Below are 13,784 nucleotides of genomic sequence, written 5' to 3' on the forward strand. Positions count from 1 at the left end.
GTAAAACCCTTGTTCTTTTTCTAGTTCTGGTACTGGCTGAATAGCCCCCATATCCGTAAGGGACGTAATTTGTTTCTGTGCCTCTGCCCACTGATTTTGTGGCAGATCTGGACAACCGTTTGGAATTGGCAAGGTATGGAAATTAAATCTGTATCCCTGGGATACTATGTTTAATACCCTCTTGTCCTGCGTTATTAACTGCCAATTTTTTGCATGAAGTGCTAGTTTTCCCCCTAAGGGGGCTGCCAAAAGATATGCGCTTGGTGATGGCAGAGGGAAGTCATTGAGACTGCTTCCTGTAGGGTTGTGCTTTGTTTCCTCCAGATTTGGAGGTAGAGGCACCCCATTGCTTTGACCTGTAGGAACCCTGCAATTGGTATCTAGAGCCTTTTGAGCGCCTGGATTTGCCCGTGAGGCTCTGTCGGTCACAGGAAATGACCAATTTTTTGTAGGCCAGTGTCTACTGAATCTTGGTGGCTGCACTTGTAAGAAGTCTTTTACAGTTTGCATAGACTTAGCTTTGTCTTCCATTTTCTATAAAACCTCTTCTGCCTTAATACCAAACAAAGTATCATGCTGTAAAGGTGCATCCAACAATTTAGCTTTAACATGATCAGGCAGATTTTGCTCTTTGAGCCAGGCATGCCTTCTAATCACAGATCCAGTTACTGCGGCCCTGCAGGAGGCCTCCAAGAAATCAAAACTACATTGCAAAGTATGCTTTCCAACCTGTTCTGCTGCATGCAATAATTCCTGTAATTCTTTATTTTCCACACATTCAGAAATCAACATCATTTTCTGTTTCAATAATCCCATAACATGCTGTTGATATTTAAGCATATAAAACTGGCAGTTTAAGGCCCTAATTGCCAAAGCTGCAGACGTACAAACCTTCTTTCCCCATCTATCCAGCGCCCTGGAATCTCTATCAGAGGGGGTAGGATTCTTAGCTGTTGAGGCCTTTACACCTTTAGGACCCTGTGAGATAGTTTTCAGGGTCAGCAGGATTTTTGAATAAAAATTTATGGGAGTCAGGAACCCTGTAATATTTGTCTGACTTGCTAGGAGCCGGTGGTAGGGAATCTGGAGCCATGCTTGATTCCAAAAACACATCATCAACAATGTCTAAAACAGAAGGTATGGCCAAAGGCCTACGCTGAGGGAGAAGAAGGAAATCCCTAAGCCTCTTTTTTTGATTCTGAGAAATCTCGACTCTCCCAATGGTAATGTTCTCTCAAAGTATGCAAGGTTTCTCCAAAAGAATAATCTTCAGGAGGAGATGCAGATGGAATGGATTTCTCTGCATCTGAATCCTCATAGGGTGGTATAGAAAATTCCTGAACAGAAGAGGAATCAGAAGAAATAGAAACCTGATCTGAAGATTCATAATCAGTGTTTTGCCTAGGCCTCTTATCGGGGGGGTTTGGGAACCCCTGATCAAGGTAATTAAGTCTTCAGCCATTTTGATCATCTGTTTCTTGGGCAGAGAGGCCCGAGCACGTGGCTCGTGCGTAATTTTTTTGGCCGTAGGAGTTGCTTTTGTCTTTTGTATTTGAAGCTGGCGTCAGTTTTATATAGAAATGCTGAGGCCTGAAAACACCCTCAGAAGCCGGTGCCTGCTCAGCGGCTCAGGACCCATCCGAGGGAGAGACATCCGCGGGTATAATACTTTAAAAATGTCTCGGCATGCCGGACTCCACATGGGTCTCGGTAGAGGCCTGCGACTCAAAACAGCGGGTATCAGGGGCTGCGAAAGCGCCTCACTGAGTACCGGCGACTGGCTTAGGAGAAGCTTCAGTCGGTTTTGGACCTCGACAGTCTGTCTCTGTCCTTTTCTTTCCATTTTTTGTGAACTCCGGTAGTCGGATTACTATCCAACAACATTTCAGGGTAGTTAAATCTGTTTCCAAAATATTTTGAAGCAAAGATACGAAGCTTAATAGTCCGTTGGTTGAATCTAGCACAAAACTGACAGCAAGGCACATTATGATCTGGGCCTAGGCAAGGAATACAGTACAAATGGAAATCCTTATGAGGTATTTGCTTCCCACAAGTAATGCAATTATTAACTTTTACTGACATCGGTATGGAGCAAGAAAAAGTTTCCCCAATGGGGTACTTGGCTTTAATTGAAGACTTCGGTTCTGAAACTCGAATGCGAAAATTTCAGGAGTCGGACGACCGGCACTTGCGAACTGCTTCTGCTTCGGGCACCGCACGGCAAGAAAGACTAAAGAAAATGGCGTTGGCTGCCTGTTTTATACCCCTGATGACCTGACGTCATGGAAGAAGAGACAGCAACCGACGCAGGACCCAAGACTTTGATATTCAGGCCGACTGAGGGCAACCTGCCAGCATATTACCCAAATGTAATGACTGCAACAGTGAAACACGAAGATCATCAAGCCAGCACTTGAATGGTCTGAATCCTGCAAACAAGGAGCACTTGGTTTTGAGAGGGAATCAACACAGACTTTTTGAGATTGAGGAAGATCTCCACACTGTGCAGAATAAGCACAGTGAGGTGTAGATATTGAAAACAGGAGCTGCTGAGTGGGGACTTGAATCAGAAGGTCATCCAAATAAGAGAGTATGAATTCCCAAAGTCTGCAGCAGGCTATGACAAGACAAGACATTTGAGAAAGACCCTAAGAGCTGTAGAAAGACAAAAAGGCAAAGCAGACAATTGATGAAAGGAAGAATCACCCTCTATTCAGGAGATTTTTACTTTTCAAAGTTTCTTCTTCTAATTATCAATTGTCGGCTTTGCCTTTTTGTCTTTGTACAGCTCTTACGGTCTTTCTCAAATGCCTTATCTTGTCATAGCCTGCTGCAGACTTTGGGAATTCATATTCTCTTATTTGGATGACCCTCTGATTCAGGTCCCCTTCTCAGCAGCTCCTGTTTTCAGTATCTACACCTCACTGTGGTTATTCTGCACAGTGTGGAGATCTTCCTCAATCTCAAAAAGTCTATGTTGACTGCCTCTCAGGACCAAGTGCTCCTGGTTTGCAGGACTTGTAAAGAAGGGTAAGAAATTTGCTGTGCAAACTCCTGCAGAAACAAAATCCTGCCTAGGGGAATGACAGTACAGAAAAGTTAATAATTTATCAAGACGAATATACAAAATGAAAGAAGAGCCACTCTCCAGAACTTCTCCAATAAACCACATTAACTGTCATAATCTGGGTACTCGCATATAATTGCTCCCTCTGATGAAGTCTTCAGCTTAGAAAATGAAAGCACTTAGAAATTTTCTACTTTTTATTTTTGTCTCATGTGTTACTTTGGGGGTGATTATATGAGAGTACCCAGATTTATGACAGTATTACTGTGGTTCACTGGAGGAGTTTTGGTGAGTGGCTGTTCTCTCATTTGCTGAGTTTGCAACTACGCCATGGTTCCTGGCTTTTTTTAGACCATAAAAGATGCCAAACATTTATTGGAAGGCTGCATAAAAAGAAGTAATATACTTACCATAATGTTCCACGCGAGTTGTTCTTCTCGCCTTAATTATTACTGATGGGTTCGGAGCCAATCTTTGGCTCCAAGTCGACCAATTTGTAAAGCTCGAGGTCTCTCAGCTTGAGGCCAAAGCCCTATCCCACAATGCACCACTATATTCCCCAGATCTTGTTTGCTGCCAACTAGTGTAAAATCTACCCCAGATCTCAAGGAAATCATACAGACCACCGTGAGAGGAAACTCCTCAGGAGAACCAAAACCAAGATAGAACCTCTAACTTCCAGACATAAGAAAGGGGTAGGTCATAATAATGAAGGCGAGAAGAACAACTCAAATGGAACATCATGGTAAGTACATAACTTCTTTATGTGCAGTTGTTCAATCTTGCCTTCATTCTTACTGATGGGTAGCATCCCCAACACCACAATCTTGGGTGGCTGACGGGAGTACCTGCTTCAGGACAGCAGACCCAAATGAAGTTCTGTCCCTAGAGGCCTTGTCCACTTTGTAGTGAGATATAAAGGTATGTGGATTTGACCAGGTGGCAGCTGCACAAACTGAATCAATAGGTAACCTGGTCAAGAAGGCTGCAGAAGTAGAAACCGCTCTGGTAGCATGAGCCTCGACTTTGTTATGTAATGCAATACCCGCTTCACCCTAGATAAAGGATATACAATCAGAGAGCCATTTAGACAGACAAGGTAGATTTGGGGACTGGTGCACCTTTTTTAGAATCCGAGAAGAAGACAAACAACTGATCAGCCCTTCTGTGGTCTTTTGCCCTGTCCAAATAGAAGTGAAGTTATCTATGGACATCAAGTTTGTGAAGCATACATTCCAACTGATTTGAATGATTGGGAAAGAAAACAGGTAATTCAATTGTCTAAGTGTGAATTCCCAACACACTTACGGTAAGAACGACGGATTCATCCTGAGGGAAACCCTACCTTTGTGAAATACTAAGTATGGCTGCTTAATAGAAAGGGCTTACAATTCTGAAATTCTGCATGCTGATGTAATGGCCACCAAGAAAATGGTCCTCAAGAAAGATATTTCAGTTCACAAGAAGAGGCAGGTTCAAAGGGCGGAAGAATAATCTTGGACAAGACTAGGTAAGTTCCACGGACTAGTAGGAGATCTGATCGGTGGTTTTAAGTGCATCATACCTTTCAAAAATGCCTTAGCCAGCTTATTAGACACAATATCATTTTCAGATGCACCTATATGAAAATTAGAAATAGCAGCCAGTTGGACTCGAATGGCTGTTGCTGCAGCTCCTTCATTGAACAGTTTTGTTAGAAATTCCAAAATATCCAAAATGGACGCCAGGAAAGGGTCAATGTTATTCTGCTGTGCCCAGATGGAAAACCTTTTCCACTTACGGAGGTAAAGTTTCCTGGTTAAAGATTTGTGAGACAAGAGAATATGTCGAGCCTCTTCTGATAAATTTTGGAACCTGGCTATTCTGGGAATTGGAGCAGCCAAGCTGTCAGTTTGATGGACTGAAGAGAAGTGTGAAGAGCTCCTGACAAGTGGGTCAACAGATCCGGCACTGGGTCCAGGATGCAAGGCTCCTCCAGTAGATGAGGCTTCAGGAAGGGGAACCAAATTTGATGAGGCCAATATGGGGCTATTAAGATAAGTGTCCTTCCCAGAAAACTGGCTTTCTGTAAGACTTTGGGAATCAGGGGAAAGGGAGGGAAAGCATATAGGAGTCCAGGGGGCCAATCGTGGATGAGTGCGTCCCTCGGGGGTTGTCCCTGTTGAGGGATCAGGGCAAAGTAGTTGCTGTACTTGGTGTTTGTGGGGGTGGCAAAAAGGTCACAGCAAGGCTGGCCCCATCCATGGGAAATCATTTCCGCTATTTCGTTCTTGAGAGACCACTCGTGAGGCAACAGAATATGTACCAGACTACGGACATGTCTGACTGGACTGCAATCGTGCCGAGGGGAAGAGAGTCTTGAAAGGACTGCAACGCTAAAAGAACCGCTCTCATTTACAGGACGTTTATGTGCAAATGAGCCTCGTGAGCCTGCCATGTACCTTGGGCTGTCCATCTCTGATAATGCCCCCCCACCCCATCAGGGAGGCGTCCGTGGTTACTGTTGCAACTGGAGCCGGGAGGACAAATGGACGTCCCATAGTCACCTTCTTGGACGTTAGCCACCACCGAAGATAGTCATTGCAAGAGTTGGTAATCAGAACTGGGTAATTCATCAGTAAGTCCTGAAACATCCACTGTGTGAATAGCAGCCACTGAAGAATGAGCATGTGAGATCTCGCAAGGGGTATTGCAATAATCGCTGCTGCCATAGTGCCGAGCAGCTTGACAATCTGTTATGCTGGTGCTTTTTGTCTTGACAGGAGATCCACAATTTGTTGTCAAAGGGTAATCACTCTTTTGGGAGGGAGCTTCACGGACATGCTGAACGTGTCTAAGTCTGCTCCTATAAATTGTGCAATGGCAATAAAGCAGACTTTTCTGAGTTTATAGTAATACCCAGCTGTAAGCATAGATCTATGACAGTGTCCCTTGCCCAAATAAGTTGATGCCTGGTGGGGGCGGTAAGGAGCCAGTCATCCAAGTAAGGAAACACCCGGATTCCTAAATAACTCAAGTGAGCCATGACCACTACCATACATTTGGTGAACACACTGGGGACTGTAGTGAGACCATAGGGCAGGGCCAGAAACTGGAAGTGACTGGTTCCCAGACTGTAGCGCAGATGATCCCTGGATGGTCTGGCCATTTTGATATGGTAGTACGCATCCTGGAGATCTACAGAGCACATCCAATTGTCCCTCCCTAAGAACGGGGGAATGAACTGAAGTGTGACCATCCGGAACTTCGTCTTTACCACATATTTGTGGAGTCTGCTGAGGTCCAAAATAGGTCTCCAGTCCTCTGTCTTCTTTGGTACCAAAAACAATCTTGAGTAAGTTCCGGATCCTTGCTGGTCTGCTGGGACTGGCAGGATGACGCTTTTTTGCAATAGTTTTTGGACCTCTACGGATGCCACATCCCACAGACTGGGTGGAACCGTCTGGGATTCCTTTTGTTGGTCTGGGTTCCAAGAGAAAGGGGATGGAATATCCTCTGGATATAACATTTTGTACCCATCGGTCTTCTGAGAGTTTTAGCCAGGTACCTAGGTACAAAGACAAACGTCCCCCGACTGCCTCCAGAGCAGGACAGTCAGGTGTCCTTTCAGGAGCGCGGCTAGGCTTCCCTAGGAACTGATCCCTTGTCACTCTGGTTCTGTGGACCCCCTCTGCCACTTGGGTGTAGTCTTCCACCATTGCTTCCCCCTCTGCCCCTGGAGGAGGCTTCACCTTGTGAGTTCAGAAAGGCTCCTTGGGTCTTACGGAACCACATTTTCCCTCCCCGTTGACCTTTGGGATAAGGTCTAGTAGGGGTAGAAAAACGGACTCCTACGGCAGATAAGAGTCTTACCGTCTTGCTCACATCTGGTGAGGGTATCTAACTTTTGGTCCAAACGAGGAAGAACCATCAAAGGGGGCATTCACAAATGACGACTTGAAAGGTTCCGCAAAAGAACATAAGCACATCCAGTAATGTCTTCGCAAAGCAATTCCTGTACCCGCAGCCCTACTCATTCCATCAGCTGCGCAAGACACGAGGCACATGCAAGAGCTTACGATGGAGTTGAGGGTAGCAAGCTGAGATGTCACTTTGTCCGCCACATAATTGGCTACGGCACCCTGGAGAGCATCTCCAAGCTCCTTCAGGAAATCTCTCTGAAGCCTTGTGAAGTGGGTTACATAGTTCAGTGACCGAAGGGCAAAGGTCGTAGAACTGAACATGTGCTTCCCGTATCTGTCCATGACCCTAGACTCTATTAGGAGGATGGACAAACGTAGAAGTCTCCGACATCTCTTTTTTTAGTGGCTGCCACCACCACCATGGCATCAACAGGTATGGGTTTGGTAAGAAGGACTTATCTTATAGGTTCAAAGGTTCATACTAGGCTATCTGCCCTGGGGCAATTATAAGCCTAGCCAGATTCTGTATGGCTTACGCCACCCCTTGATTTGAGTATACTGTGCCCTTTTTAAGGTTTACTGTGCCTCTGTCTAATAGTGACACGGGAGTAATCCCTGGGACAAACCTACGATCCTCCATCCACCTGTCGAGATTCTTCTTGAAGAGATTCAATGAGGTGCTCTGCCTCACATGAACTGGAATTTTATTCCAGAGCGAAGGGAGTCTCTGGGTTATGAACCTGTCCCTCCAGCAAGTTCTATTTATTTCTGTGCTGAGGTTCAAGTCCCTCGAGCGTGTGGCTCTAAGGGATTTAGATTTACTGAGGTGGAGCATGTCCATTAATTCTGGATTTGACATAGCTTTGTATGTCAGGCATAGATCGCCTCGAAGTAGGCGGTATGCAACTGAGTAGAGCTGGACTTTTTTTTAACCGAGCAGCATATGGCATCTGTTTGAGACCTTTGATCCTCTTGGTGAGATACTTTTGGGGTCTTTCTAACTGCTGCAGGTGTCGGGTAAGGTACATCCCAAAAGGGGCACTGTATTCTATGATGGGCCTGATGAGGGATGAATAAAGGAGCACGATTACTTCTCTTGATCTAGATGTGAAACCCTTCGTGATGAGGTGGGCTATATAGAAGGTCTTTCTAACCACTTTGGCAATGTGGTTTTCAAAGGAGAGATTGCTATCAACTTGGGTCCCCAGGTACCTAATAACTTTCTCTGTACTTAATGGGTTTCCGCCTATGTGGTAATTTCTGGGCACATTGTTTTTGCTAAAGGGTATGACTATACATTTTTTGGCATTTAGCTTTAAACCATGGCGCTGGCAACAGTTATCTGTCTCTGTGAGACCTTTCTGAAGGATGTTTGTGTCAGCTGGAGTGTTGATTATGGCGCCCAGTTTGCAGTCGTCTGCGAACTTGGTGAGCCATAGTCCTCCCACGTTTGCCTGTACCTCAGAAAAGTATATACCAAACAAGAGTGGTCCCAGGACAGAACCCTGTGGGATGCCACTTGTGACCGGTTTCGAGTCTGACATGGCTCCAGCAACTCTCACTCTGTGAGTTCTGTCTTTGAGCCAGTTTGCGACCCATCTTGTGACACAGGGGTTTATATTTAAGCTGGATAGCTTATCTATGATGCCCAAGTGGGGTATTGTGTCAAATGCCTTTGCAAGGTCCAGATAGGCTGTGTGGACTACCTTTCCTTCATCTATGGCTTTGGTGACTGTTTCGAAGAAATCAACCAGGTTCAAAAGGCAGGATCTGCCCTTGACAAAGCCGAACTGGGTAGGATCTAGTGTCTGTAGGTCCCCAATGTCTTTGTTTATGAGCTCCATGATGGTCCTCTCCATAGCCTTGCAGACTAAGCTAGTCAGGCTTATGGGGCGATAGTTTCCAGGGTCCGTAGAGGCTCCACCTTTGTGGAGTGGGACCACTGTTGCTGTACGCCATTCTGTGGGCACATATCCTGTAGTGAGGCTCAGATTGTATAGCTGTTTTATTTGAGGGATTAGTTCCTCTTGGAGTTCATGTAGGACGCAACCTGGGACGCCATCTGGTCCCATGGAAGCAGTGTTTTTTGCTTTGGAGAGGGCAGCCTTCACCTGAGCATCAGAGATGATTGGGAGGCAGCCCTCTGCCGGGATAGATACTTGCTCTTTTGGGGGGGGGTGGAGAAGTTTGCACTGAACCTGTCTGCCAGGATATTGGCGATGTCTGTGGGTTCAGTGTATTTTTTGTCATTTAGAATCAACTCAGAACAAGTCTGGGAGTTGCATCCCAGGTTTCTAACATAACTGAAAAAGCCTTATGATTGTCTTTGGTGTCCTGTGCAATTTTTCTCTCGAAGCTGGCCTTGGAGGATTTTATGAGGGATCGTAATTTTTTGCTAGTACTGATCAGAGATGCCTTCCCTATTAGGGATTTTGCTCTATCATGCAGTAGCTTCCTCCTTCTGTTGTACAGTTTATTTATGGCAGGGGTCCACCAGACTGGACGCCTGCCTTTGGATGATTGGGTCTTGGTTTTGTTTGGGATAGCATGATCCATGCATTCCTGGAGATGTCCGTAGAATGCGTTTATATAGGATTCTGCAGTTTGGGCGTAGTTTCCACTGGCCCTGGGGCCTTGAAGGATTCCACTGGTTTTGAGAAGTGAGAAGTTCGCTTTTGAGAAATTTTTCACTGTGGTTTTCTGGGCTGGGGGTGGGGTCGGGATGTGGACATCCAGTGAAATGAATTTATGGTCTGATCTTACCAACGAGGGATATACTTCTGGTGTGGAGCATAGAGTCCCCATGTTGGCAATGATCAGGTCTAGTATGTTGTCCCCTCTTGTGGGAGTGGTGACTAGTTGTTCCATAGCATTTGAGTTTATAATTTCCAGGAACCTTTGGGCTAAGGTGCTGGGGCTTGAGTAGTGTTCCCAGTCAATGTTTGGGTAGTTGAAGTCGCCCAATATAATGGTGTTCGGAGAGATCTTCATGTTCTCCAATGTTTTCAGGAAAGCCGAGTGGGATTCCTGACTTTGAGAGGGTGGTCTGTAGGATGCTATAAACTGAAAAGCAGTCTTGCCCACTGTTAGTTGCACATGGATGGTCTCCGATACTTCGTGCAATGCCACTAACCTGGAGGTGTGGATATCCTTGATAAATATGGAAACTCCGCCTCCTTTTGTGGTTCGGTCTGGGTTTTGGGGCCGAAAAGCATGATATGAGGTATAGCCTGGTAGTGCTGGGGTGCTCTCTGGAGCCTTGAACCAGGTTTCTGTCACTGCACAGATATCGATGTTCTCCATACTGAGGAGAGCTTCGAGTGCGTGCATCTTGAGGTTAAGACTTCTGGCGTTTAGCAGCATTACCCTTAGTTTCTTGTTCCTTGTGCTGTCTATGGGGGTGGGTTTGACTTTTGAGTCTTGCCTAAAAAAGGCACTATGGGGGTGGCAAGAGCCTTTGCCAATATCCGAAAGCCCAGTGGTGACAGGTGCAAGCCGTCCCTAGCGAAGCAACGTGGCTTGTCGAGCATGTCATCCCAGGCTGACAGACACTGGATCCCCTTTGAATGACACCAAAATTTTAGCCAATTGTTAAAATAGATCATTTTGTCTTTGTACTGTGGCATAATTCTAGGTGAGGGTAAGATGCTGCTCAAGGTCAGGGTCATACCAGCCTGGGCTACATGATCAGAGAGCTCCTCTATGTCTCTTTTCATGTAGTCCAGGGAGGTACGTCTCAGGTCATTCACACCAGCATGTACAATGACTGAGTCATATTTGTATTTGCTTTGGAGTGACCTGAGTGCTTGCATTATGCGGCAGATCCTAGCACCCGACAGGCAGCTCACCGTGACCTTCTCTTTATTCAGCCTGGTGAGCGGGACGTCAGTGTGTCTGACAATAGAGTCACCTATTACAAGAGTATCAGGTGTGTTATTCAGCCTTAAGGGCTGTGGCTGCTTGGCACACTGACTTTGTGGGTTATGTGTTGTGCATGTTTTGTTTTGAGGTAGCGTTTGCTTGGATGTCTGCTTTGGAGGTCTCTGTTGCTTAGGTAAATTTTTATTTAGAGCCTCCGAGTATGTTTTTGTGTATTTATGTGTTTGGTTCGCTGATGTGATGGGACTACGTGATACTGGAACTGTGTTGTGTGAGGTTACCTTCTCCTCCTGACTGGTTACACCAGTTTTGAGATGAGAGAGCTCAGCCTCCAGTTTGGCTAAATAGTTGCATCTCTCACATATATTTGAACCTGTTTGGAGGAGGAGAGGGTTGTCCGTGTACATGAGACAGTTGTAACATTGCCTCAAAATTCCCAGATTCACCAGCTGGACTGGAGAGGAAACCATTGACTGACCTTTGGACATGCTAGAGTAATATAGGGAAACTGAATTTAAGACGGACCAATAGAGGACAGGGTAATCGTAGAGAGTATAAGAGTAAGTAGTGCTTATGGTTTTAATAGTGCTAACTTGTAGGATTACTTAATTGGACCAGTGAAGGGCCTTAGAATGAGAATATGGTGTTTAAATTGAGAGATAGAGCAGTTCTAAGGGAAAAAGTGAAGAGCAGACTTTGGGGAGCCAGGAATAGTTTAAACCCAATTAGGCGGCGCTGCCCGCTGTTGCGCTATGCTCAAAAACGCACAAAAGAGGGTTTTAAGAGAGGAAGATGAAGGAGTTTTGGAACTGACCCAAAATGGCCAATAAAACTACAGTTTCAAGTCAGTAACCACTCCCACAGGGGCAGGCAGGCTGCTCAATGTTTTTCACTGCCACTGATCAACAGAGAGACTTCCCTTTAGCCCAAGCAAAAATGGCCTCACAGAAACTTACAAACAGTTCAAGAACAGCAAGCCTGTAACTGAACTTTTTTAAATCTCAGAAAAGTGGGAAAAAAGCAAGATTTTTTGTTTTTTTGGTTTTTCAGAGATAGCAGAGGTTCACAAGTATCAACAAGTTATAACAGTGCAGTAAATGACCCCACACAAGAGTGCTAGGCCAAAGACAGATAAAATGCAAGTTTTGAGAAAAAAACGATTTTAAAAATAAGTGCAAACAGGAAATTCGGTAAACAGTTCTACGTTGTGCTCTAAATACAAGCGCTGAAATGTATTTGTTGGGTCTTCTAGGAACAGGCTCCATAGAATCTGGTGACTCCCATGCCTTTCCAGACAAAAGATCCATCAACTCATCGAAGGGTGGAGACACCCAAGAGGTGGAGGGTCGTGACTCTAACGCCTTCAAAAGCGCCGATTTTTCCTCGGTAGGGTTTAGGGGCTGCCAGTCCCCCCTCTGCTTAAGGATCTCAAGGATATCCCCAAAGGAGATATTGGGGGGACCTCGAGGACCCTTCAGATTCCCCCAAATCAGTGTCCAACGTGATGGATTCCTGGGGGGGGGGGGATCTAAATGTCTCCTCTTACATAACCTCTTTCGAGGAACCCCCTCAGTGGGAATCATCACTGGGGAGGTCCCGGAAGAGCAGGGTTCCCCCCCAAAGGGGTGTCCTGAGGGTCTGGGTCCCTACATTTACAGGTGAACCTGTGGCAGCGGAAAAGATTCGGGCGCCTTTCGGGAGGAGGTGGCCATATCAGAGGTTTTGGTAGTCCGGGGGGACAAAGCCCTCCTCATGGCATCGAAGGCCCCACAGCTCTGATGCGAGGAAGCACCCGGGTTCGAATACACCGAAGACTCCTCCCACACCAGAACCGCCAGCTCAGAGCCCGAGGTAGGAGCCGAACTCATCCATGCCGAAGCCCCAAGAGGAAGAGTCGGAACAGATGTATCGGTTCGACTACCCCCCCCCAGAACCGACAGGAGAATGTCGGCTCCCAGATTCCGCCGCCGAAGCAGAGAACATCAGGTCAAAAGTGAGTGTCGGTATGGACGGCTCCACAAACAACTGAATAGCCTCCTCTGGCTCTGATGTCTCGATTCGAGTCAGAGAAGGAGCAGAAACAACAGGAGAGGACTTTGTCGGTTGCGAAGCTGCTTGAGTCAAAGCAGACAGAATTTTAGCAACCGCCGGATCTTGTAAGTCTCCGCATCACTCGGTCCACGTCCGAATCAGAGTGTCTGGAAGTCCGAGAGGAAACCATCAACGAAGCCGGTGAACCCAGAATCGGGGATCTCAAGGTAGGTGATACCGGTTCCAAGACTCAACCTGTATGGTCAGTTCCGATGACACTGGAGCAGACACCTTAGCCTTTTTTTGAAGATTTCGTAATCGAAGAGCCCTTCGGAGCCGAACTAGTGGAAGAGGCTGGAGAAGAAGGTTTTGGCTGTCCCGGAGCAGAATCCAAGTCTGACTGGAAAGCAAACTTAATCAATCCCCGCTAAACTAGCTTACGTTTCCTTTCAGCCAAAACTATAGAGCTGAACCCATAACAAATGGAACAAACCTCCTGTAAATGGACCTGACAAATGGAACAAACCTCCTGTAAATGGACCTCACCCAAGCAATACACACACGTGGAGTGGCCATCGGTTATCGACATCTTTTGACTACATTTACGGCATCTTTTAAACCCTGGTTTTGCCTTCTCAGACATTGTGAAAGTCAGCAATGGAAACACATTGTTAGAAAAAGAAACTAAGCCTAACCGGCTAAAAGTACCAAAAGGCAGCTTAATGTAATCTCCTAAAGACTGTGCAAACAGAATAAGCCTAACAGGTTAAGGGAAATAACAAAAAGCAGCCAACGGCCAAGAGCCTAACCAGCTAACAAAACATTGCAGAAAACTGCAAGAGCCTAACTTGGCTTAGGATAGGGCAAAAAGCCAAATGGCTAACACAGAAGAAACAAGGCCAATG

At 46.0% G+C, this 13,784-nt stretch overlaps 1 protein-coding gene across 1 annotated transcript in view; it reads right to left on the reverse strand.

Moving 5' to 3' along the window:
* The window catches only part of PPWD1 (peptidylprolyl isomerase domain and WD repeat containing 1), a 636,242-nt gene that overhangs the window by 531,808 nt on the left and 90,650 nt on the right, over positions 1-13,784 (reverse strand). The gene's annotated exons all lie outside the window — the stretch shown is intronic.

This window comes from Protopterus annectens, chromosome 2.part1 (genome assembly GCF_019279795.1).
Source record: "Protopterus annectens isolate FY-2018-M chromosome 2.part1, PAN1.0, whole genome shotgun sequence".
NCBI lineage: Eukaryota > Metazoa > Chordata > Ceratodontiformes > Protopteridae > Protopterus > Protopterus annectens.